At 40.1% G+C, this 25,381-nt stretch overlaps 1 long non-coding RNA gene across 1 annotated transcript in view; it reads left to right on the plus strand.

Moving 5' to 3' along the window:
* LOC132209904 (uncharacterized) overlaps positions 1–18,443 on the plus strand; it is a 64,931-nt gene extending 46,488 nt beyond the window's left edge. The window contains exon 3 of the long non-coding RNA XR_009446062.1: positions 18,382–18,443. This is a non-coding gene — a long non-coding RNA (uncharacterized LOC132209904). The remainder of the gene's footprint in view (positions 1–18,381) is intronic.
* The last annotated feature ends 6,938 nt before the right edge of the window (positions 18,444–25,381 follow it).

Genomic DNA, 25,381 nt, shown 5'->3' on the forward strand with positions numbered 1-25,381 from the left:
CTCTAAGAATTTGACTTGACACCCTGACATCTCCAGGACCTGGCAACCCCTGCGATTGAAACAAACCCTCACCTACTATATGGTCTGGGGACCCAACAACCCTGACATCAGACTCAACACCCACCCTTCATCACCCAAATCCCAGCACCAAACTCAACATCATTGAAGGCATTACCCCGCTGCCTGCTCTAACCCCATCCGATCCACTGCTAAGCATGACCATGCACTTGCATGGGGCTGGGGGTCTGATTCCCAATAACCCACTTACCTTCACCCCACACCATGCCAAACATGTTCAATGCCATGCAACCCAGCACACCTTGCACTTTTACATTCTGTCAGTCTGGCACTCGATGCACTTTGCAAAGTATCCCCTTATCCTTTCCTCTCGGTCCTCTAACCTTGCACTTACTTTCTGCACTTTCCCTTTGACCCCAGTTGTCAAGGTGGCTGCCTGTGATTCTGGATCTTTACATTACAGCATGCAGCAACTGACTGTTGTGAAAAAGAGATGTCTAATGAGGACAGCTTGAATAGATTGAGCCTGTACTCCTTGGAATACAGAAGAATGATGGGTGATTTTATCGGAAAAACAGCATTCATAAACAACTTAACAGGGTAGATATGAATGGTTGTTTTCCCATGGGGAACATTCTCGGACCACAGGGCATAATCTCAGAATAAAGGATTGCATAGTTGATAGAGATGAGAAGGAATTTCTTCTCTCTGAGCGTAGTGAAGCCATGAAATTCTGGTAAGGTTGGGTCATTAAGTATATTCCTCACTGACATTGATAGGTTTTTAATCCGTGAGGAGAACAATGGCGGTGGGGAAAAGGCAGGACAGGAGAGTTGAGGATTTTCAGATCAACCATGATCGCATAGAATGATGGGTTGAACAGCCCCCTTCTGCACTAGTGTCTTATGTTGACTGGCGTGCACAGCCACAGGTCCCTGAAGGTGACAGGACAAGTAGATGAGGTGGGAAGTAAAGCTTATGGATGCTTTCCTTCATTGGGCACTGTACTGTAAACAAGGGCAGGGACTGAATGCTGAAATAAGACATTGGTTAGGCCACAGTTGGAGTCTTCTGCAAAACTCTAATCTCCACACTACAGGAAAGACAACATAGCTCTAGAGAGAGTGAAAAAGACATCGATGAGAATGTTGCCAGAGTTTGATAATTCCAGCAATGAGGCAAGATTGGATGGGATAGGTTTGGTTTCATTATAACAAAGGAGGCTGTGAGTTAGTTTAATCAAGGAATACAAAATAATGAGAGGTTTGGATAGCATGGACAGGATTCCTGTTTTTCCTAGCAGTGACAGCAATTACCAAGGAGGGGACAGGTTTAAAGTGATTGGCAGTAGAATTAGAGAGGACATGAGGAAAAGCCTACTCACTCAGAAAGTGGAGCTGGTCTGGAATTTGTTGCCCGTTTAGTGGTTGAGGCAGAAACCCTCAACTTATTGAAGAGTAACCTGGAACAGCATGTGAAATGCTATAAACTGCAAGGTTATGGGCCAGGTACTGGAAAATGTGATATGAACGGATGGCTAGTTTATGCAACTGGTGCAGACACAATAAGTGTGTAACCTTTCTGATATTGTGATGTGTCAATGCTTCCAACCTCACATTCTGCTTGATTCACCTTCCCCATCCTAACTTCCCAACCAATACCAACCAACAATCCCTAACTCAGCTTCTCTCTCCGTAGATGCTGCCACACTTACAGAGTTTCATCCAGTCATACATGGAAACAGATTCCTCATTCCAACTTGTCCATGCCAACCAGATATCCTAAGTTAATCTAGCCCCATTTGCCACCATTTGGCCCATATCCCCCTAAACCCTTCCCATTTGTAATCACATCCAGAAGCCTTTTAAACATTATAATTATACCAGCTTCCACCACCTCCTCTGGCAGCTCATTCCTTACATGCACCACACTCTGCATGAAAATGTTGCCCCTTAGTTCCCTTCTAAATCTTTCCCCCCTCACCTTGAACCTATGCCCACTAGATTTGGATTCTGCTACCGAGGGGAAAAGATCTTGACTATTTATGCCATCTATGCCTTTCTTCTTTTATTTTAGATCTCCAGTCCCTGTAGGATTTTTTTTTAAGATAATTCTTTTTCTCACCTTCTTTCATCATTTATTCCAACAAACGTATGCCCCCATCCTCCTTCAATTTGCCACAACATTGGCATGAAACCAATGGATAATAAGGAGTGCCATTAGTGTTTAATAATGGCTAATTCCACTATTGGTCTGTGAGTTCTGAAGGACTCCCCCTGCACAATAGTGGGAAACTTAGAAAAATCTTGTGATATTTTAAGACCATAAGAGTGGAAGTAAGGCCATTCGGCCCATCAAGTCCACTCCACCATTTAATCATGGCTGATGGGCATTTCAACTCCACTTACCCCACTCTCCCCATAACCCTTAATTCCTTGCGAGATCAAGAATTTATGAATCTCTGCCTTGAAGACATTTAACATCCCGGCCTCCACTGCGCTCCGTGGCAATGAATTCCACAGGCTCACCACTCTCTGACTGAAGAAATGTCTCCTCATTTCCATTATAAATTGACTCTCTCTAATTCTAAGGCTGTGCCCACGCTTCCTAGTCTCCCCACCTAATGGAAACAACTTCCCAGCGTCCTCCCTTTCTAAGCCATACATTATCTTATAAGTTTCTATTAGATCTCCCCTCAACCTGCTAAACTCTAATGGATACAATTCCAAGATCCTCAGCCGTTCATCATATGTTAGGCCTACCATTCCAGGGATCACCCGTGTGACTCTCTGCTGGACACGCTCCATTTCCAGTATGTATTTCCTGAGGTGTGGGGCCCAAAATTGGACACAGTATTCTAAATGGAGTCTAACTAGAGCTTTATAAAGTCTCAGAAGCACATCACTGCTTTTATATTCCAACCCTCTTGAGATAAATGACAACATTACACTAGCTTTCTTAATCACAGCCTCTACCTGCAAGTTAACAAGGAACAAAGAAAATTACAGCATGGGAACAGGCCCTTTGGCCCTCCAAGCCTGTGCCGATCAAAATCCTCTGTCTAAACCTGGCATCTATTTTCTAAGGGTCTGTATCCCTTTGCTCCCTGCCCATCCATGTACGTGTCCAGATACATCTTAAAAGACACCAATGTTTCAGCATCTAACCTTTAGAGAATCCTGGACTTGCACTTCCAGATCTCTTTGTACTTCAGCTTTATGAATTTTCTCACTGTTTAGAAAATAGTCCATGCCTGTATTCTTTTTCCCAAAGTGCAAGACCTCGCATTTGCACACTTTGAATTTCATCAGTCATTTCCTGGACCACTCTCCTAAACGGTTTAAATTTTGGGACATCGTAAGCTTCTTTGGACAGTTCCAAGCCTTTTCTCTCTGTGAGTGGTAATTAAATCTGAATTGTCTAATCACACACCTTCTTCTGAGTCTGCGAATCCGTATCACTGGTTACAGAGATTGCTGTAATGATGATCATTGACCAAGTGCCTGAATGTCAGCTGCTTTTCCTGTGGACAGTTTAAATATTAATTTAGAATGAATCATACTATGATGTTTCAAGAAACTAATGCAACCTGAATAATCTTCCCATTATTATTTATTTATTGTGGTGTGTTTATATCCATTGGTAACTCCAAGGTGGTGCAACTTCCAGACTTTCTGGAGGGGAAAGGAAAAACCAGGAGACAATCACCGTAAACAAAACAAAAGGTTGAGAAAGAGGAGCAAAAAGGACAGCAGCTTCAAAAACAACAGGATAGAGCTGGGGTGGGCATCTTTAAAAAGAGCAGGAGAAAACAGGGACAGCAGCTTCATAAAATAAAGAGTAGGTATGTGTGAGATAAGCAGTAATTGTAGGAGATTTAAAGTGATGGGTGAAGAGGTTTTGCTGAAGGATTATGAGCAGTCAGGCCTGAATTAAAAAGCAGGACCCCAAAGATAATAATTTCTCATTTACTACCTGAGCCATGTGCAAATTGAAACTGGGTAAATAATATTAGGGGACAAATGCCTGGCTCAAAGATTGGTTTGAGAGAAGTGGGGTCTGATCCAAGGTGCACTGGAAAAAGAGAAAGCTGTTCATTTGAGACAGGCTTCATTTGAACCATGCCCTGGAGAAATATATCGTTAGGTTTCTTGATGGAGATTTAAATTATTTACGCATGGAAAGGTTTCAATGCAACATTTAAAATATCAAAAATTTTAAAAAACAGCAGATGTACAGGGTAGGGAAGAGTTATTATGGAGATATGGTTGCATGGTGACCAAGATTAGGAACTCAATATGCAAGACTATTGAACATTCCGAGTTAATAGTCAAAAATCAAAAGAAAGTGGGATAGCTTTGTTAAGAAAGGAAGATATTACACCAGAGATAATGGGAACTGCAGATGCTGGAGAATCCAAGATAATAAAATGTGAGGCTGGATGAACACAGCAGGCCCAGCAGCATCTCAGGAGCACAAAAGCTGACATTTCGGGCCTAGCTCTTCCCCCCCACCCACTGCATCCCAAAACTAGTCCAACCTGTCTCTGCCTCCCTAACCTGTTCTTCCTCCCATCCATCCCTTCCTCCCACCCCAAGCCACACCCCCATCTACCTACGAACCTCATCCCACCTCCTTGACCTGTCCATCTTCCCTGGACTGACCTATCCCCTCCCTACCTCCCCACCTATACTCTCTCCACCTATCTTCTTTTCTCTCCATCTTCGGTCTGCCTCCCCCTCTCTCCCTATTTATTCCAAAACCCTCACCCCCTCCCCCTCCCTGATGAAGGGTCTAGGCCCGAAACGTCAGCTTTTGTGCTCCTGAGATGCTGCTTGGCCTGCTGTGTTCATCCAGCCTCAAGATATTACACCAGTTGTGAGTATTGATATAAATGAAATAGATTGCGACATGGGGTGAGTTTGGGTGTAAGTAAGCAATAGCAAAGGAGAGACGTCACAGGTAGGAGTCACCTATAAGGCCCAAAGTATTTCCTCACTGTTGGAAAAAGTATGCTCTGTGAAATAATGAAAACGTGTAAGCAGGGCACTACAATTGACATGTATATTTTTAATCTGCATATTGACTAGACAAAGCAGATGGGCAAGGGCAACATGACAGAGGATTTTATAAAGAACATCAGAATTGTTTCTTAGAGCAATGCATTGCAGAACCTACAGAGGAATAGGGTATTTTAGGCCCAATAATATGCAATGAGATACGATTAAGAAAAGGTATCATAGTTAAGGATGCTCCTGGGTGCAGCGAACACAATGTATTAGAATTACAAATTCAATTTCAGGGAAAGCAACTCGGCTGTCAACCCAATGTCCTCAAAATAACTCCATACGTATGAAGAAAGAGTTGTCTGAAGCCAACTGAGAAATGGAATAAGCAGATGGAGATGATCTGTAACAGAAATTCAGAAATATGTATTTTCTACATCTAACCAACAAATATTACTAGTTAAAAAGGAGGACACAAAGAGAAAGCTTAACCACTTCAACCAAGGCTGACTTATTGCTCAATTATAACTTGCTCCCTGAGGTTGAGTTTGGGTTTTGCCAGAGCCACTCAGCACCTGACTAAACACATGGACTAAAGAGCTGAATTCCAGGGTTAGGGTGACAGTGACTGTACTTGTCATCAAGGCTACATTTGACTGAATGTAGTGTCAATGAGCCTGGCGTAACTGGAATCAATGGGAATCACAAGAAAATTCACTGCTGGTTTAAGGTGGTTATGGATTTAGGAGGTCAGTCTCCTCAGCTCCAGGACATCTCCTCAGGGTAGTGATGCCCCAGGCCTTACCATATTCGGCTGCTTCATCCCTCCACCATAAGGTCAGAAGTGGGGAAGTTCACCAATGATTGCAAACTGTTCACGTTCATATCTCATTGGCCACTGAAGCACACCCAAATATAACAAGAGCTGGACAATATCCTGGCTTGGGCTGAGATGTAGCAAAAAAATTTGCACTAGCCAAGTGCCAGGCAATGGCCATTTCTAACAAGAGAGAATCTATTTCTAACAAGAGATAATCTCCTCTTGAGGCTCATTGTGTTTATGTATTCAAATAATAATGATCAGAGGTTAGGAATCCTGCAATGAGGAATCTACATCCTGACAACCCAAATCCAGTCCATGATCTGCAAGCCACAACTCAGGAGTACGATACAATAATCCCCACTTGGTTGGATGGATGCAGCTCCAACAACACTCAAGAAGCTTGACACCATCCAGAACAAAGCGGGCCGCTTGATTGGTATTACATTCACAATCATTCACTCCTTCCACAATTAACACTCTGTATCAGCAGTGTGTACCATCCCATCTGCAAGATGGATGGCAGAAATTCACCAAAGCTGCTTATAACAGCACCTACCGAGCTCATGACCACCACTATCTAAAAGGACGAGGACAGCCGATTCTTTGGAACATCAACTACTGTTTAAGTGGAGATGGGCTAAAATAGCAGAGCAGAGGGATCTGGGTGTTCTTGTACCAAAGCATAACACATTCGCATGAAGGTGTAACGACTAATTAAGAAGAGAGATAGACTTTTGGTCTTTATATGCAGGGGCTGGAGTTTAAAAAGAGGGAATTCTTTTACAACTGTTGAGGTTGTTGGTGAGGATGCATCTGAACTACTGAGTGCAATTTTCGCCCCCATATTTAAGAAGGGCATACCAATATTAAAAGTAGTGCAGAAGAGATTCTCCACACAAATTCTGGGGATGAAGAGGCTGACTTATCAAGAATGGCTAAGTAGGATTACCTTTATTTATTAGAGTTTAGAAGAATAAGGAGTGATCTTATTGAAAGATACAAGATTCTGAGAGGTCTTAACAGGATAAATTTTCAGAGGATATATCCACTAATGGAGGAATCTCAAACTAGGGGACATATTGCAAATTACTCATTTAAAATTGATATGCAAAGAAACTTCATGTCCAGAAAATTGTAGTGACTGAATCACTAGAAAATGTTTAAAAGTGAATGCAGGCATGTTTCTGAACAGTGAGTACTTGAGGGCTAACATAAAAAAGGAGTTGAAGCCTGGGAAGATCAGCCTTGATTTTATTGAATGGCAGGATAGATGTGAGGGGCTGAATGGCCTACTCTTGCTCCTATTTCTTGTGTTCTAATTTGTGAAACCTAAATTTGTAAACAGATCCATTGCTTCATAGGTCAAAGGATCAGTGTCATTGTTGTAGAGTTTGCATTTTCCTCACTAAAATACTTTCATTGCATTGTCTAGCACCTATCTAAATGATCACATATTCTGTGTTTAGGAGGGAACAATTATGGGGATCTTTTACTTATTAAAATTCTTTAACACCTTCTGAGAATTAGCCTGTCAGCGGATATTTGTCATGAGCGACTGCCTGTCAGTATAGATGGCAAGGTACTTATTCTGACTGATCTGCAATCATGGCTTCATTCTTATCTACTTACACGAAATAATCATAACATTATGCAGAACAGTACAGAATTAGACCACTCAGCCCAAATAGTCTATACTGGTAGTAATGTTTCACATTATTCTCCAACCACCTACGTTCCTTTAGATCTATCGGGGAACCATGCTTTTTCTTTCTCCTTTCTGTTGTTATCAAGCTTCCACTTCAATCCATCTATTCTATTCACCTAAAATACTGCTTGTGGTAGAAACTGCCACACTAAAACTATTCTGTGTATTTATACATTCTTTCACTTCACTCATATTTTGCCTTTCTCTTATCCTCTCAAGAATGAGAATGGGCCACATGAGGCAAAATTTCTATCGAAAAAGATTAGTGAAGAAAAAAAAAGCCATCTCCAGCATCTGCAGTTCCCATTATCTCTGATACCATATCCAGTTGCATTCAGCTTAAGTTTACCCCAGAAGTAACATGCAGTTGCAGTCACTCGTTGACACAACAGAATTTTCAAACAAGAAACAAATTGAATGCAATAATAAATGACAGTGCTTTTGATCTGTTAATGTTATGTAGACCAAATATGATTACCCTGACAATATACATTTCCAAATAATACTGAATAGATCAAAATGCTCTTTTCTGCCAGTGGAACTTTAAGTCTAACTTATTTTAAATCGACATTTTTTCTTTATTTTCCCCCGTTTACAGAATATAGGCATCATTGACAAGGCCAGCATTTATTGTCCACCCTTTATTGCTCTTGAGTAGGCAGTAGTGAGACTGTTAAAGTCCATCTGCATTGGGGAAACACCTACAATGCTGTTAAATGAGAATTCCAGAAAATTGTCCCAGTAACCATTTTAATGAAGGAACAGCAATGTAATTTAAAGTCAGTTGGTATCTGGATTTGAGTGGAACTTATAACTAAGCTTAGGAAAATCAGATTGGCAGAGGCAAGGGAGAATTTATATCATATGTTTGAGGCAATTTCCTAGAATATGTTATGGATCCAAACAGGAGATCAGGCTATTTTTGGATCTGGTGATATGCAATGAGCCAGGATTAATAAATGATCTTGAAAGATTTTCTAGGAGACAGTGACTATAACATGGTAAAATGTAGCATTCCATTTGAGAGGATTAAACTTGGGTTGGAAACAATTGTGTTATACTCAAATAAGAATAATTGCAAAGAAATGAAGGCAAAGCTAGCCAGTATTAACTGGAAGAGGAATGTATCAGCAGAGACATTTGAGGACCAATGGAGACTTTTAAGAAAATAATCCATGGCTCACAACAAATCTTAAACTCACTGAGAAAGAAGGATTCCAGGAAGGGAATAAACTGGACCATGGCTAACCAAGGAAGTTAAAGTTGGCATCAAATTGAAAGAATTAAAAAGTACAAATGTGGCAAAGATTAGTTGTAAATCAGAGAACTGGGAAGTTTAAAAGAAAACAAAATCACCAAAAGAAAGGGAGAAAATAAATATAGATGATAAAATTGTAGGTAGATCAAGACAGATCACAAAAATGTCTTTAAATATGAAATTAAAAAAAGAGAGCAGACAAAGTAAACATTGTCCCATAGAGAATGAAGCTGAGAAAATAACAGTGGGAAACCAGGCAGAGGAGTTGAATAAATACTTTGAATCAGTCTTCATGGCAGAAAATATTAATAACATTCCAAATATAGTAAATAATCAAATGGAGAAAAGGGGGGAGGAAATAAATGCAAGAACTCTCATTCAAGAGAAAATACGAGGCTGAAAGTCAGAGGCAATGGGGTGGCCCATAGAGGTTTATAAAATCATGAGAAGCATGGATAGGGTAAATAGACAAGTGTTTTCTCCAGGGGAGCAGAGTCCAAAACTAGAGGGAATAGGTTTAAGGTGAGAGGGAAAAGATTTAAAAGGGACCTAAGGAGTAACTTTTTCACATGGAGGGTGGTGCGTGAATGGAATGAGCTGCCAGAGGAAGTGGTGGAAACTGGTACAATTACAACATTTAAAAGACATTTGGATGGGCATATGTGCAGGCAGGGTTTAAGAGGGGTGTAGGCCAAATGCTGGCAAATGGGATTACATTAATTTAGGATATCTGGTTGGTATGGACGGGTTAGACTGAAGGGCTTGTTTCCATGCTATACAACTCCATGTCTCTATGACTTTAACTTCCTTGGACTTGATGGCCTACATCCTGGATTATTAAAAGATGTAGCTACAAAGATAATGGATGCACTGGTAATATTTCCCAAGAATTCATAAATTCTGGAAAAAGTGTCAGAAGATTAGTAAACTATATATGACTGATGTTTTATGTTTATTCAAAAATGGAAGGACATAAGAACTGTTAACTATAGACTGGTCAGCTCAGCATCTGTGGTAGGGAAAATTTTGAAGTCAATTGCAAAGCTTACAAAAATTATTAGAATTCTTTGAAGGAGATAATAAACAGGATAGATAAAGGGAAAGCAGTAGATGTAATATATTTGGATTTTCAGCAAGTGTTGATCAGATACTACACATTAAGCTATTTAGTAAGAAAAGATCTTGTGGTGCTGGTGTGGGGAGTAGTGAGGAGTAGCAGATTGGCTAACTAATAGAAAGCAGAGAGTTAGGACAAGAGGCAAGAGACAAGATGGCAAGCTTTAACTAGTAGAATACTACAGGGATCAGTGCTGATTCCATAATTATTTATAACATATTTTCATAAATTGCAAGAAGAAAGTATCTGCATATTGTCAAATTTGTGGAAGACTACTACTAACTTGTGGGTGACGTTGTTAAAACAATAGTACTAGGCAAACAAACGGTCCCTGGCCCTGATGTTTTGCATCGATGGATTCTAAAAGAAATACTGAGAGATAGTGAAAGTAGTTTTATAATTTATCTGAAAGCTTTAGATTCTAGAGAAGTACCAGAGGACTGGAAAACTGCCAATGTGACATCATTATTAGAGGTGGGGGTGGTGGTTGGTGGGAGAAGGAGAAGTACGAAAATAGCAAGTAACTACAGACTGATTAATCTAACATCTATTGTTGGAAAAATATTTGAATCAATTATTTAGGAAGAAATAGCAGCACAATTGGAAAATCATAATCTAATCAAGCAACCTCAGCAGGGCCTTACGAAAGGAGAATAAACTGACTAATTTATTGGAGGTTTTTGAGGATGTTGCAACAAGAGTGAATTGAGGGGTATCAGTAGATGTGTTGTATTCGGACTTCCAGAAGATGTTATGAAAGATTATGTCATAATTAAGAGCCTGTGTTGGAGATAGCATATTCACATGGATAGAGAATTGACTGATATGCAAGAAACAGCAAGTTGGGATAAGTGGCTCTTTTTCAGGTTGGCAACCGATAGAACCTAGTGGGATTGTGTAGGCGTCAGTAATGAAATTGCAAGATAACAAAGTGTGAAGCTGGACGAACACAGCAGATCAAGCAGCATCTCAGGAGCACAAAAGCTGACGTTTCAGGCCAAGACCCTTCATCAGAGAGGGATGTAATGAATTTGCAACTGCTTACAATATACATTAACAACTTGAAAGAAGGAAGTGAATGTACTGTAGCGAACTTTGTGGATGACACAAAAATACGTGGGAAGACAAGTTACAAAAGGGATACAAACAATTTACAGAGCAATGTTGTTTGATTAAATAAGTGGCAAAAATTTGGCAAATGATGTATAATGTGGAAAATGAGAAGTAGCTCGATTTAGAAGGAAGAACAAAAGAATAAAGTATTATTTAATTGGAGAAAAGCTATAGAAAGCTGCAGCACAGAGACTTGGGATATTTGTGCACAAAATACAGGAAGCTGGCACACAAGTAGAGACAGTAATCAGGAATATTGGCCCTTGTTTTGAGAGGGTTGGCGTATAGAGAGAGTGGGAAAGTCTTACTGCAACTGTTCAAGGTGCTGGTGCGACCATGTCTGGAGTACTGAGAGCTGTTTTAATTCCCTTATTGTAGGAAGGATAGTGCATTGTTGGAGGCATTACAGAGAAAGTTCACTAGGATGATCCCTAGTGCTGAGATATTGGCTATGATTAAACAGATTTGGATTCTACTCAGCAGAGTTTAGGAGAATGAGAAGTTCTCATTGAAACATGCAGAATTCTTAAGGGGCTGGACAAGGTAAGTGCTGAGAGAATATTTCCCTTCATGGAATAGTCTAGAACCTGAAGGCAGATGGAATATAATTTGGAAAAATGTGAGGTTATTCACTTTGGCAGGAAGAACAGAGAACCTGAATATTATTTGAATGTGAAAAGACTGCAGAAAGCTGCAGCACAAAGGGATGTGGAAATGCTCATGCACAAATCACCAATAGCATCCAAACAGGTAATAAGAAACAAAGACGGAATGTTGGTCTTTATTTCAAATGGAATAGAGAGTAAAGATAACTGTGATTAGCATGTCAAATTAATAATTGAAAAAATGGTTCACTCATTCTGAAATTACAGTTTCCTTAATTAAAATGTTCATCCAATTAAGATAAGTATATTTGAGATGGCAAACACTTTCCTTAATCCGTTTTAAGATAATGTGAAGCAAAAAAAGACATAGACCAATAAAATATCATTGCAATCATACTGCTAAAGAAGTTGTCAATGATGCTAATCACATAATCACATATCCCTTTAGATTAAAATAAATCAAATCTTAGAATTAGCATAGCTGTTTCTTTCATTACCAAAAGAAGCAACTAAAAAAAACGAGGCAAATGAACCAGAATTATTGGCCTGTGTATTGTTTTCACTTTGACAATATGTTAAAATAGTTGAAGGAAAATGATCCGATAATTGATTGTAGATCAGAACATTGACTGGTTTTAAATAGTTCCTTCACCTTCTGGGATTCAAGCTGAAATCTAACCTTGAGACTTTTTGGACCAGATTTTTCTGGTGGTTGTTTCTGCAGGATGGATGGGAGTTGCACAATAGAAACATGCAAAATATTCAACTTAAGAGACTCCAAGAGAATTGAACATTCCTCTGGACAATTAACCAGTGCCTTAAACTCACTGAAAGTATCCATTTAACATGGAGATTTGAGACGGTTGCACTGCAGTTAAATAAATAGATTGTGAGGAAACGTTAGACCAGTAAAAAGCTAAACTAACTCCTGAGTCACCAACTTGCCATTCAGCTCTCCACTATAATGCCCACAGTCCCCTCAGATCATGCCTAAGACACTTGACATCACTTCTCAGCCCCCCAGGATACATCATAATCCAGCCTCACTCCCAGCATGCAGCATCCCTTTCTCCTTCTCCCCTGGGAACCAGCATCCCTCTTCCCCCACTGGATGACACTCCCTCCTGCTCCCACCTGGAACCCAAGTCTCCAATTCTCCTCCCAGGACCCCCATCCCACCAGAATGCAACAACATACCATCACACAGAAAACAACAAATGTCCTTTTACCATCAGAGCTGAAATGCCTCTCTCTGCCCAAGACCTGAAGATATACTCACTACACAGGGCCCAACAATCCCCTTGTCTCCCAGGATCCACCAACTGCCACTCCATATCCAGAATAACCCATATATACCCTGGCATACAGTAACTGCCACCTTGATTCCTCAACCTGGTAAAACACCCCTTTCCTCATGGGACCCACCCTCACCATGCACTCAACTCTCTGCACATAACACCTCACCTGAATCCACTTGTCCCCCTCAGACTCAATAAACCATCACCCCTCCTGCGGGCACCTAGCGCTTGACAAAACTGGCACAAGGACGTCACTCCCTTGCTCACCTTTGGACCCCAATACCATCCCCACCCTGTTGCCATTCCCAACCCTAGAACACCCACACACCCCAAAACTCTCCACCCCCAATTCCCAAGGGACATGACACTTGCCGTCACCAAACCTAATAGTTCCTAAACAGTCTGACCTATTCTAAAATCTCTATCATTTATTTGCTTCCTTTTCAATATTGTGTCCTGGAATCTTACCCATCTAACAGCCTTATCTACCTGGCACCATACCTCCGCTCCCCGCGCCCCACACCCAAAACCCCCCATATCCACATGACACCCTACAGCCCTGGCAGCATAACCTCACACTTGCTTTACGTACCTACCCATTCAAAACAGCTATCTCTAATGGTGGACATTTAATTGAATACAGAATACAGCACTGACTGCTGGGACTAAAAGGAGGTTATACCTTCCCTTCTCCCATTTTCCTTACAGTAAGAAAGAATTCTATATTTCTGTCAGGAGATTATGATCAGGGGCTCCTGCAGAACTGCAGTTCATAGTTAGTATCGCCTTAAAATGAATTAAGGTATGCATGTGATATCCACTGATCCCTTGTAGTGCAGAATACTAGGGAGAAGGGAAGGTATAACCTTCTTTTAGTCCCAGCAGTCAGTGCTGTATTCTGTATTCAATTAAATGTCCACCATTAGAGATAGCCACTTTGACAGCTGTTTTGAATGGGTAGGTAGGTAAAGCAAGTGTGAGTATCTATTCGGTTAACTAATCTGTGTTTGGTCTCACCAATGTGGGGGAATTTACGTTCTAAGCAACAAGTACAATAGACTAAATTGAACAAAATATATTGAATCACTTCTTCACCTGGAAGTGGTGTATAGTGAAGAAAGAGGGGTATAAAGCACAGCTATTGCATGTTCTGTGCATGGGAAGCTGTTGTGGGAGGAGGATGAGAGTTTGGGGATTGGCGAGGAGTGGTCCAGGGTACCATGAAGGGAACAGTCCCCTTGGAATGCTGACAGTTAAGGCGAGGGGCATGTGTAGTTGGAGATATCATCATGCTGGAGATGATGGAAAAGCGGGGGGATGATCCTCTGTATGTGGAGGAGGTAGAAATTGGTCAATTTTTTAAAAAACTTGAGAGCAACAAGATGTATGGAGATAAGACAGATAAATTAAGATAAAGATCAGACATGACAAGACTCGAAGGACAAATGACCTCTTCATATGTGATCTTTAATCGAGCATGATCATTATCTCTTACTTTCTAGTGAGGACGTTTCTTTCACTATGTAAAAGATACTACACAAATTTTAGGCTCATGGATTTTAGGCAATAAATGAGGACTGGTTATAGAACAGAAAACAAAGAGTAGGAATAAGTTAATTATTTTTGAGTAGACAGACTGTAACTAGTGCAATCGGTTTTGGACCTTAACTTGTTAAAATCTATGTGAATAGCTGAGACGTGTGGAGCATGTGTAATCAATCCATGTTTGTTGATGAAATAAAGTAAGGTGCGAAAATAAGCTGGGAGGAAAAATACAAAAGAGGCTTAAAGAGAGAGTGGACAGCAATACGGTAGATGGTGTATCATGTGGGGTGATGTGAAGTTATCCATTTTGGAAGGGACAATAGAAAATATTCCAAGGTGAGTATTTTGGAAATGCGGAAAGGAGTCCTTGTACTCAATAAGTTAACAAATAGTTAGAGGAAGCAATTAAAGAAGCAACTGTATGTTCACCTTTATTACGAAGGAATTTGAGTATAATGGGGAAGAAGCAAGGGAATAAGGTGAGGCTGGATGGCTAGAGGTAAGACAGGTGAGCCAGGCATGATTGAGGAAGGGGCAGGACTGGCAACTCAACATTCCATTCTTGAGGCGAGATGAGGAAGGATGTAAAAGAGGAGGAGGTGTTGCATTACTGATGAAAGAGTCAATTAACGCAGTAAGATTATTGATTTTTACTGACAAGCGTGTGGACTATCTTCAACCAATAACCTAGTCCTGTTTGCAGTAACAAGTAATAACTAGCCTCAGAAAGCCGGTACCGAACAATGAAGGAGCTCTTGATGAGAGCCCCACTGACAGTATAAAGCAGTCGGCTGGGGGTTTTGAGATCAACACAGGCAGCAGATCAGCCATGCAATTAACACAGACTACACCATGAGAGACATGCATTCTGATCTATTTCACTGAGAACTTCCTGGAGTATAGAAGACCCAGGCAGACTAAGCAGAGCAGAGCGGGGATAAGCCTTTCCAAAACGCAAATCTCGGAAGGTGCAAAATTGAAAAGTACACCACAGCAGTAACAGTGGAAGTGTGCAGAATGAGCGTCAATCATCATTTTGCAATCTCCACACAATGACACAAAGGAGGTCCACATTGGGAAGAAGATCCTGCTCACACTGCCAAAGGCCATTCATTTCTCAGATCACTTAAAAATTCCTATACTAAACAAATATTTCATATTTTACTTGAATATTACTTGATAACAAATCTGACTGAAATGGGAGTAGGGTGTCCAAGTCAAGAAACATAACGAAAACAAACTCCAAAGTTCTCACATCTGGGATGAAGGATCTGGAGAACTGGGCCAACAGGGTAGGGCTGTAGACAGAAGAGAAAGAGATAGGAAAAAAACATGTTATGTTGGTCACTCAAGAGAAAAAAGCTGTTTGACTTAGCAAATGTTAGTAATGTCAAAAGCTGAGCAAACTGTCTGAAAACAATCACTCAAACTTCCCATTTGGTGAAGTGCGTGAATTAGATCAAATTAGAAACCAGTTACAACTCTAGACTAGAGATTTTTTTCTGACAAGGGTCCTGACCTGAAACATCAACTTTCCAGCTCCTCTGATGCTACATAGCCTACTATATTTCTCCAGCTACACACGGTGTTATCTCTGACTCCAGCATCTGCAGTTCTTACTATCTGAGTAAGAATTGCAATTCCATGGAGAGCACCATTTGCAATGAAGGCAAAATGAGAATATTCCTCCCTGCAATTTAAAACATAAGTTGCCAACAGTAAAAAAATAACATTTAGTCAAGAACATTTTGCGTTTTATTTTACGGTAAATAAGTATGCACTATTTGACAATGCTCATGCAGCAACTTGTAGTGGTGACTGATTAATTTTCCAGATACAACTTATAAAATAGCTCAATGTATACAGACTCATAAATGGCAAACAGTTATTGCTTGAAGCTAGAACCAGTGTGAATTTAATTTGACATTTACAAAATAACATCCCTTTTTAAGCCCGATAATGTATAATTGGTCCTGCCTCAACAAATGTTCTGAATCAATCATATTGTTGTTCAGTGCCATCTTATCCCCCTTTCTTTGATTTTATAATCTTATCACAAAACCTTCCCTTAGTACTGTACAGCCACCTGAACCTTGCAGACAGAAATTTTTTTTAAATGTAAGTTTGCCTTAAGGTTTCCTACAAATTTAAAACAACTTGACTCTGTTTTCATCAAATTATCATCCAAACTGTAATTTGATTAAGTATTTGTTTGACACAGATCACATCCTGCAACGTACTCTGTGGTTGAAGTATCTGTTAGAGTCAGCATTCACTTTGGTTCTGTATTTCAAAACAGCAAATTAAACTGTGTGAGATACTAAAATTATTTTTGAAAGCTTGCATGTATGGGAAGTAGATAGTGGCTGGCAAGGAAAGAAATTCAAATGATGTAATGTTTACAGCTGCAGGGTCGGGAAATGTCCTCTTTCAAAAATAATGACAGCAACAACAAATTAGGTGTTCCTTAGTCATGCCTTTTCTATCTAAGCTAAAAAAAAAAAAATCGCATTTATGTAAAATGCTTCTTACAACTTCAGACTGTCTCAAAGCACTTCACAGTCTATGCAGTGTAGCCACAATTATAAGGTAGGAAACATAGCAGCCAATTTTCCTAAATTAGATTTCAAGAGCAATAATCCATTTTAGTGAAGCTGTTTATGGGATAAATATTAGCAAGATTGCAAGGGTAAGTCCATTATTCTTTTTTGATCAGAAATCATTAAAGATCTATTTGGGGGCTTGCATTTGGTTTAAAGTCTTGTCTGAAAGATGGCATCTCCAAAAATGCAATGCTGTATTTTGTACTGCACTACCAAATCAGTGCATTTCAAATCACTGAGATTTGATGCAGAATGAAGCAAGCTGCTCAAGACAAGAACTGGAAATTATAAATTCCAGGAATATGCTCTCACAGTTCTTTTTCCTTAATTAAAGGACTACATTTCAGACATAATGCCAAGTCCCAAATATTATTTGTTCAGGTAGAATTTTACGTTTATGTCAAAAATCAATCGCACAAAAATTGTTTGAGTGTTCCAGAAATTCATTCTTGTAAATGTGGTTCACATTACTTAAGTCAAAGGGGGAGAAGAACATCAAAATAACAATGACGCACTTTAACATAATACGAGGAAAAGGAAAGACAATGGCCTGAACTTTACAGGGATAGATGAATTCCAACCTTTGGATGGACTTTGCAGCTGGGTCTAACTCCAGATGCTACAGAATGTCAAGAAAGGAGTACCCATTTACCCTGAGATAACAAGATGTAGACCTGGATGAACACAGCAGGCCAAACAGCATCAGAGGAGCAGGAAGGCTTACGTTCTGGGCCTAGACCCTTCTTCAGAAACGGTAAATTCTCCCATTTCTGAAGAAAGGTCTAGGCCCGAAATATCAGCCTTCCTGCTCCTCTGATGTTGCTTGGCCTGCTGTGTTCATCCAGGTCTACATCTTGTTATCTCAGATTCTCCAGCATCTGCAGTTCCCATTATCTCTGATCACAATAATTTAAAACCTAATATTTTTAAAATCTTCAACAACAATTCATTACCCATATAAATCTGACCCATCATTTAAATTGTTTACTTTCTACACTCACCCTTCCTTATCTAACTCAATAAATACCTGTACTCTCTTAGATATTTTCTAATCAACCTGCTCAGAACTATTGTTACACACCTCTGGATATTGTGGAACTTGAAATCAGGAATCTTGACCTAGAGAGAGGGACACTACCTATGTGCTCCAAGAACACAAATACAGTCTCACTTTCTATTAAGTACAACTATATTGGTCATTCAAATCAATCAATGTCATAGCAAAATTCTGTGTTATTATCATTCCCTTGGTGAAGGGGTTTTTACTGAATTTCTAATTTTCTTTCTTAGTGACTACAGCAGTCCTCAGGTGGTGCAGCATAGAGAAAAAGCTTCTCCTAACAACAAGTATGTATGTTTTCAAACATGTATTGGTCCATTCAATTTAGTCTCTTTCATTTTAAGTCAACTCTTCCTGCAGCTAATGGCAGTATTTTGTACATGTCGACAATCTTTACATCCAACATTTCACTGGCCCAAAAGACAGCAATTTCATCAGGTTATATATTTCCACCACATACATTTGTTCAAACATACCTGGGTTCTTTCCTTCTCTGTCACCCCAACAGAAATTCCCAGAAGTGACATAATCAGGGAATCAGACTAATAGAACAGCTCTGAAGAATTTCCAATTATATAGAACCAGGTGACATTAACACCACATGCAATTAGAGCCGAATAAATGTGGGTCACATTATCTGTACTGAGGGCACTGTGCCTGGAAGTTATGTCTGTGAAGCAACAATGCTTTGAGAAAGGGAGCAAGTGATAAAAAGTATGGAGGCGGCATGAGGAAAGAGAAGAGCAAATAAATGGTACAGAAAAATGTTACGAGTGTACATAGGTGAAGACTGGAATTAAAACCACTTAAAGGTGTTACAAAGAGCTATCAGCTCAGATGAAAAGAAGTGACAGGTGAATTGTTAATTAAATTGAAACTAATGACAGAAATAGTCAGGACAAATAGGTGAAGACATCCAACAAGCAACTTTACAGACTGTACAGATGTTGTTTGAATCAAAGGATAATTTATTTGGAATTGACAATTTTGCTGGATGCTACTTTCACAAATCACTCTATGGGAGGGGATGCAGAAGTGGATTACGTTAAGAAAAAACAATAAACACAATGCATGATGCTCCCAATTTATTTCAAAATACATACACAGGATTAAAAACTATCAATGGATAAACATGATCATGTCTGAATATTATTCACCTTGTTTCATTAATTTATTGTAGATAATTAGAATAAGCCATCCATTTATCATTTCAGCTCATTTTGCTTCTCCCACTACCACTCTTAAATTCTCTGTTCAGAAGTTCTGTCAAAATCTATTTATCTTCATTAAAGAAAACGATTGGTAATTGGAATCTCAAAATCATCTTATGCTTGTCCAAAGTTTATTCTCATCTTTTATATGCTGACCTCTCACCATACTCATCATAGAGTAGATATAATATTGGCTAGATATTGAAGAGGAGGGAAATTTGAAGTACTTAACAATGTGATATCAGTAATTTAATACACATGTAGATGTAAATCCCTGAAATCTCTGTTATCAGATCCAATATGCCTTGAAGAAAATGACCAGGTATTTCAAACTAATGCAAGTAATGTACTCTGTGGTAATACTAACAGGTTTGTGTCATTCCAAAAATAAATCCCATGCAACCTTCCATGTGTTGAATCTCAACCTCACTGGCATCAATTATGTTGTTTTATATTGACTCATTTTAATAGCAATTACATTTCCCAAGTTGCTAAATCCTTTTCCTAATCCTACAATTAGGTGTGTTCTGTAATAAGCAGGTGATCTGCTTCAACAGTTTACCACCCAAGTTGTGGAGGTGAAAATTGCTCCTAAAGGCATTTAAACAGGATCCACTGGTAAATAAATCTGTTTAGAGAAGGATTAGCAGCAAGAGTTGAGATTGCACAAGATTTTTTTTGTTGAAATTAATGATCACTAATTCCCCGTGTGGACCAGAATGATAGCTTATAGCTTCTGGAGGTATTCTAACAAAGAAACCTGGAGGGAAAATTGACTTTTGGAGAAACAAGATCAATGGGATGAAGGGTTAAGAAATCCAGACAAACTGAGAAGAAAAGACTAGGGAGCATTAGAAATGAAATGTTAGTAAGTGAGTAAGTGAGGTCTAAAAATATTGCAGCAAGAAGCTAAAGACTGAGGAAAACCACATGTAAAACGTTTGAGCAGAACTGAATCAAGACTATGTTCATGATGCCTTTAATATATTCTAATTTCTGATTTCCTTCATCCTTTCCTGATCTGGCTGCAGACCCACAGCAAAGTGCTTGACTCTGAATTGCCTTCTGGACAATTAGAAATGGGCAATAAAAGCTGACATAGCCAGTGACACCCACATTCTGTGACTGAATTATAAAAAATATTCATGTACTAGTTTCATCGTAGGAAATGCCTAGAAGCAGTGAGGCTGCAGGCTTGCAATAAACTGCAAGTTTTATACTGTTCCGTGCTCAGTATGGCTGGCACTCTTTATATGTGAATGTTAAAAATGTGTTCACAGCTCCAGTGTCAGAATATATGTTCAACTGAATGGCTGTGCAACATAACCCTAACCACTTTTGGAACCCTCTGGATTAGGTGTATTTCTTAGAAATACATTGTCAATTTAAAGCTGAGCAAGCCAAACCATTAATACACTTATTATGGTGGCAGGAATGAGAGAGCTTCCAATCAAAAACACACCAGCTGATAACTGTGTGAGATACAAACAAAACCAGAAAATGCTGGAGGCCTAGCAGTATCTGTGGAGGCAGAAGAAGAGTTAATGTTTAAAGTCAAAAGGATTTTTCATGGATTTCAGATCTCCAGTACCTGTAATATTTGTATTTCTGTGGGTTGCAAATTCTGGTCACAATAAATCTTAATAATGTCAATGGTCATTACGGATAGATCATAGTCATCTCTGAGAGTAATCAAAGGCGACTTTAAAATGTCACCTGCAGGTCCCCACACCTGGCCTCATTGACTGCGTAAGGGAATGAAGCTGATTTTCTCTCACCATAATAACACTAAGAACAGAGAACATGTGCAGCTCAATTCTTAAATCACAATGCATTTACAAATGTGCACTTTTATTTGCAATGAAGAGTCAACAATGGCAACTATGTGCATTTGTTTTCAATTCTCCTTCCACTAAGTGCTCCATAAAATGCACCTCCTGGCTGTCAGCATTTGACCTATCGCACAGCTGGGCTTTCAAAATGGTGATGACACTGGGACACCTTGGCAATGATGACTATTTCTTCCATTACTGAATGAAAGATAACATGAGCCGAGTGCCGTAAGAGATGTGATATACAGCTAATGAGGTGAGCTGCAGAGAATAGTGTGGGAAAACTTTCTCGGGTTCACAGAGAGAGAAACCCTTCAGGAAAGTCAATAAAAATTAATTTCAGGTAAAATTCAGCCCATTGTTTTTAATACTTTTAAACCAAGTTGTGAGTATTAGCTTGTCTTGGAATTCTGCCTTTAGTTGAATACATGCGTGAGTAAAGTAAAAGTTACCATAGTTTTACGGGGCCACACGGCTGCTCTCTCAATAGAAAGAGATGACTGATGGTGCTTTAACTTGAGGGTTAACACACCTCAGGCAAAGGGAGAGATAAACTTCATGATGACCTCAGTCGGTGTGGAAAATGAACACATGCTGTTGGCATCACTCTTCTTTTGCAATCTAACTGAGCTAACCAACTCCCAAGGTAAAGTCACCATAGTCCTGCCAGAACATAGGTCAACTCTCTCATTAGCAAGCAATGACTAGTAGAGGTTTAACCTGAGGGCCACCACACATCAGGCGAGGGGAGAGGTTGTGAAGGAGACTCCTTCATTGTAGCCCTCAGCCAGTGTGGGAATTGAATCCACTCTATAGACATCACTCTCTGTTGCAGACTAGTTGTGTGGCCACTGAGCTAACTGACCGTCTATGAGTAAATAAACAGTAATTCAGTGGTGGGAGTGGTGAAAGCACGAGTCAGGGGCAGCCAGGAAGGTAAGGAAACATGTAAAGAACCCTCCTAACTATGAACAAAAACAAAGTTGCTGGAAAAGCTCAGCAGGTCTGGAAGCATCTGTGAAGGAAAAAACATATAGCGTTTCGGGTCTGGTGACCCTTCCTCAGACTGTGACCTTGTTTCCTATGGAATTGTCCGTTATTCCCACAGATAGTAAGCATGTTCTATCAGTAAGACAGGATGTGCAATTCTTCTAACTCTCCCTTGAACAGCTTGTCCTTTCTCTCTCTATCTGTCACTGACTCACTCCACTTCTTACATCTGGGCTTCATGACCACAGTTTGGAATAAATTATCCAGATATTTCTTTCTTGAGTGGCAGGTTGTAACTCCAGCATAATGAATCTGATCCAGAACAATTCCAATAATATCCATTTATGTCACAGCATTAATATAGGAAAATGCCCCAGAACACCCTCTAGGGCTATTATCATACATTATTTCGCACTGTGCCACATGAGAAGATATAAGGGCAAATGACATACATCTTGGCCATATAGATATGTTTCATGTAGCATCATAAAGGAGAAAAGAGATCGAGAGAGTGAGAGAGTTTAAGAAAACAAGTCACAGAATCACCATAAGACCATAAGACGTTGGAGCAGAAATTAAGCCATTCGACCCTTCGAATCTGCTCTGCCATTCAATCATGGCTGGCCCTATTCTCCTGCTTTCTCCCTGTAAACCTTAATCCCCTTGACAATCAAGAATTTATCCCTGTCATAAATATACTCAATGACCTGGCCTCTACAGCTTTCTATGACAATGAATTCCACAGTTTCACCACTCTCTGGCTGAAGAAGTTTCTCCTTATCTCTGTTCTAAAGGGTCTTCCCTTTACTATAAGGCTGTGACTCAGGTCCTAGTCTCTCCTGCCAATGGAAACATCTTTCCAACGTCCATTCTGTCCAGACTATTCAGTACTTTGTAAGTTTTAATTAGATCCACCCTTATCTTTCAACACTCCATTGAGTATAGACCCAAAGTCCTCAAACATTACACGTATGTTAAGCCTTTCATTCCTGGGATCATCCTCATGAACCTTCTCTGGGGACCTGCTCTGGGGCTAGTACATCCTTCCTGAGGAATGGGGCCCAGAATTGCTCATAATACTCTAAATGTTGTCTGACCAGAGTTTTATAAAGCCTCAGAAGTATATCCCTGCTTTTATATTCTCGTCCTCGCGAAATAAATGTTAACATTGTGTTTGTCTTCCTAATTACTAACTCAACCCGCAAGTTTACCTTAAGAAAATCCTGGGCTAGGATTTGCAAGTCCCTTTGAACTTCAGATTTCTGCATTTTCTCCCCATTTAGGAAATAGCCTATGCCTCTATTCTCCTTACCAAAGTAAATGACCTTACCATTTCCCACGTTCTGTTCCATCTGCCACTTCTTTGCCCACACTCCTTACCTGTCTAAATCCTTCTGCAGCCTCCCCCCTTCTCAATACTATCTGTCCCTCCACCTGTCTTTGTATCATCTGCAATCTTAGCCAGAATGCCCTCAGTTCCTTCATATGGATCATTAATGTATAAGGTGAAAAGTTGTGGCCTCAACATTAGCCCTTGTGGAACACCACTAGTTGCTTGCTGCCATCCTGAGAATTAACCTTTTACCTCAACTCCCTGCTTTCTCACAGATGCCAACGGTGCAGTCAAAGGCCAAAATTGAAAAAGTACAAATAGGTTTGAAAGTTTTGAGCTTAGTAAAGATTACTGAGGCCACAGAGGAATACAAAAACAAGAGTTTCAAAATTGAGAAGTTGCTTAACTGGAAGATCAGTAAGCACAGAGATGCATGGTGAATTGGATTTGAGCACATTAGGCTAAGGATGGTAGAGTTTTGCGTGGCCATCAGTTCTTAGAAGGTGGAAACCGGGGAGCTCATGTGGAGTATATTGGAATAACGTAATCTACAAGTGACCATTCTAAGGTGAGTATTTCAACAACAGAAGAGCTGAAGCAGTGATACAAGTGAGCAATGTTACAGAGGTTAAAAGAATCAGCTCTTAATAACAGCTTTCAGAATGTGGTCAGGAGCTCATGTCAACATCAAATGAGACTCCAAAGATTGAATTTTACCGGAGGCAATGGAGGATCTCCACCTACCTGGGTAAAGGTCTATTGGGGAACAACATATACTTCAAATCTCAGCCCGTTCACTTCGACTGGGCCTTTAATTAGCTTCAGGAAGACCTTGTGCTCCCACAAATTCCAGGCAATGACCATCTCTAATAAGAATCAATCTGGCCACAGCCCCTTGATACTCAACAGTGAATCTCTCACGATCAGCATACTGGGGGGCTCACCATATAAATGTAATGGCTACAAGAGAAGATCAGATGCCAGGAATACTGCAGTGAGTAACTCACTTCCTGGCCCCTCAAAGCCCATTCGCAATCCACAAGACACAAGTCAGGTGTACGAAGGAGTACTCCCCGATTATCTGGATCAGTAGCTCTAACAATACTCAAGAAGCTTAACACCATCCAGGACAAAGCAATCCACTTTATTGGCATCACATCCACAAATATCCACTCTGCCCCAATTAACACTCAGTAGCAGCAGTGTGTACTATCTACAGGATTTGCTGTAGAAATTCACCAAAGATACATAGATAGCCTCTTCCAAACGCATGACGACTTCTATCCAGAAGAGACAAGGGCAGTACATGCATGGGAACAGCGCCATCTGCAAGTTCCCCTCCAAGTCACTCACCATCCTGACCTAGAAATGTATACCCATTCCTTCAATGTCACTGGAACTAAACCCTGGAATTCTTTCCCTCATGGAACTGTGGGTCAACCTACAGCAGCAGTTCAAGATGACAGCCCACCACCAGCTTGTCAAGGGCAACTCAGGGCGGCGATAAATGGCGGTCAGCCAACAAAATCCATGTCCCGCGAATAAATATAAAAAAGCCTGACCCGCAGTGTCTAGCACTTAATTCAATGGCCAGAAGCTGTCTTGTTTCAGCATCAGCCACAAGTAGCAGACATTCACCAAATACATGTGGAATAGAGGTATGGAGACTGGACTTATAAATCCTAGGTACGTGCAGTTGCCATGGCAGCCAATCTTATACCTCTTGCTGTTGTCTGCCAAATTACTGCCAGGATAGCGTAAAATTCTGACAAAAGGTTGTGACCATCTAGTCTAACCTCAGACGGTTATTAGAGACACTGGGTGAGTTGATGGTTGATGAACAAAGTACATGATGGGCATAGCT

Source organism: Stegostoma tigrinum, chromosome 1 (assembly GCF_030684315.1).
Source record: "Stegostoma tigrinum isolate sSteTig4 chromosome 1, sSteTig4.hap1, whole genome shotgun sequence".
Classification (NCBI taxonomy): Eukaryota; Metazoa; Chordata; class Chondrichthyes; order Orectolobiformes; family Stegostomatidae; genus Stegostoma; species Stegostoma tigrinum.